A 2,532-nucleotide genomic window follows, 5' to 3' on the forward strand; every position below is an offset into this window, starting at 1 on the left:
AGTATTCGTCATTAGTCATAAAATGTTGCTAGACACCAAAAAACATTCAACATCATGTGCCACCTAGGAATAGAAGTAACTTCCCAGCAAGACTGCACAAAACTGTTCCGACTAGTACTAGTAATGTGCTGTCGCAGATTAATTATGCCGTTTCCGATTAATTCGACCCGGAAATTTAGACGCAGCTTTCAATGCCAAACAGCCGTGACGACTAGAGCTTTAAAATCTAGTATTGTTCGCCCTGCTCGTTAGTTGTTGGGCAACTATAGCCATATTAATTGTCATCGGTTATATTGTAATACAAATCAATCCGACCAAGAAGTACTTAACTTTGAAATGTTTCGACTAGAAATTAAACAGTTTTTCAAATGGATTCTAATTGGGACTATCGTTGCATCACAACTGATCGCAATGACAGGTAAAATTTCATTGAATTTGGTTTACACAAATTTACCGTGAATCTTGGGTAATAATTGCAGTGGCAAATCTGGCTCCCAAAACTGAGTCTTTGGAAGTATGTGGAGCACCCGGTCATGAAATACCTTGCCTCTGTGAGGGGGAAGGCGCAGATATGGAGTGTCACCCAATAGAGTAGAAATAAAATCAGTAAGCGGAAATATTGTGAAAAAGTGACCCCGAATGAGAAGAAGTGAAAAGATCTTTTGTTGGTTTATACTGTTTATAAGTTTTATGTTTGTTTATTAATTACAGAAGTTCATGTCAATACTGCAAAACTTTTATAAACACCGCAATAATTTGTGAATATCCGAAATTATTTACCAAATCGTATATCTTCCCGAGTTAAATGCATTCAATCATTTTTTTTTCAGGATTTAGCAAATTGGTAACGAGTCCGGTGTGTGTACTTAAACCTTCTTTTCAACCTAGTGAACTAATGATGCCTTCTCATATTACTAATTTTTTGTAAGCAGAAAAGATAATGCTATTTACACGACATGTAAATCAATAGTAACATGGATTAGACATAGATTGAATCGAAAATTTGATTGAAAACCATTATCGATGCAAAACTAAATTGGTTTGCATTGAATTTTCAATTTATAAAAATGTATTTTTCGATTAACGCGTAGTTTTGCGATTAAATTATATTGAAATGTACAGAATTGTAAAGTAACTTTATGTTTCATTGCCTGCTCCAAATATGTGCATGGAAATATATGTAAATTCATAAAATATTTTTATCTGTGTATTAAGTTATGATAATTATAACACATTCAATTTTTTATGCGATGTTTTACACGGTTTTAAAGCAATTTTTCAAGCGAATTTTCGATTTTATGCAAAGTATTTTTATGCATATTTTTAAAGTTATGCGGTTTTCTTGTTTCGTTTTTAGAAATGCACGAATCGTCGAGATCTAGTGCTACATCAAAAAAAAATTTTTATTCGACTCTCAGGGAAGTGAAAATTTTTTTAACCTTCTTTTTTCAAGATAACAGATCTTGATGACATTCGGAAAATGCATGAACGCAGGTTCGAGTACTACCTCTGAGCGTATCTTTGTTCAAAAAATCATCTTTTCTGCGAGTTTCTCATTCATTTGGCTTCTTCAATATGTGCTTCCACTGATCCAAAAAATTGTATGCAAACTTTCATAGTTAATTTGTTCTTTTAATTAATTGTTTTCCAATATGAGATGAATGGTGGAACTGAGATGATTAACCGTTGTGCACTCGAAAAAAAAAACACCTTTAACCACCCGAATGGGTACCCGGGTACCCATTTTTTTAAATCGCTGTAAGTTGAGCATTTTTCAACCGATTGAAGTAATTTTAGCACTGTTGGATTCAGGAACTTAAGCTCTTTGGGATTGGTACCCATAAAGATGGACATGGTGCTCCTGGTTCCCAGGAACCCGGATATCCTAAATGAGTTCCGACATCGAGGCATTTATACACGGATTTCACGTATTTTTGTAATCTTATCTAAGAATTGCTATATGAAATCAAGTGCTATGCTGAGTTGTTATGTTTATATATTTCAGGGGGCATCCGTTATGTACGTAACATAAAATTTTGAATTTTTCTACCACTCCTTTCCCCCTTTGTCGAGCATTTCTCAATCTTTTCACCATGTATTGTCACGTATTTTTGAAACCTCTCCCCCCTAAACGCGTGACGTACTTTATGTATGTTCCCTTATATACTTCACTGTCTTATCTTCAGTTTGAAAATTATTATGTACTTCAGGCCTATTGCGAGGAGCACGCAATACAATTTTTAATTCTGGCAACAAACATTTCGAAACATCACGAAGTTACTTCCCAAACAGTTTCGTTCTCATTTATATTTCCTTTTTTTCGTTCTATGAGAGTAAGTCCAGAATAGGCCAACTACCCTTTAGATGACGTCATTTTTCTACAAAAGGTTCATTTTGGTACGGCCTTTCTCAAATAGCTGGTTTGGAAAAGTTTCAAATTAGTAAATGACATTTATGGTGGAAAACACAAGTGTCGGAACATTCTACGGAAATCCGGATTAACGGGAACCAGAAGAACCTACTACAGCAATA

The 2,532-nt window shown here is 34.6% G+C and overlaps 1 long non-coding RNA gene across 1 annotated transcript; it reads left to right on the forward strand.

Moving 5' to 3' along the window:
• The first annotated feature begins 261 nt into the window (after window positions 1-261).
• On the forward strand, window positions 262-734 carry LOC131437150 (uncharacterized). Its single transcript, XR_009230729.1, has 2 exons — window positions 262-418; window positions 480-734. It is a non-coding gene; the product is annotated as an uncharacterized LOC131437150 (long non-coding RNA).
• The last annotated feature ends 1,798 nt before the right edge of the window (window positions 735-2,532 follow it).

This window comes from Malaya genurostris, chromosome 1, assembly GCF_030247185.1.
Source record: "Malaya genurostris strain Urasoe2022 chromosome 1, Malgen_1.1, whole genome shotgun sequence".
Lineage (NCBI taxonomy): Eukaryota > Metazoa > Arthropoda > Insecta > Diptera > Culicidae > Malaya > Malaya genurostris.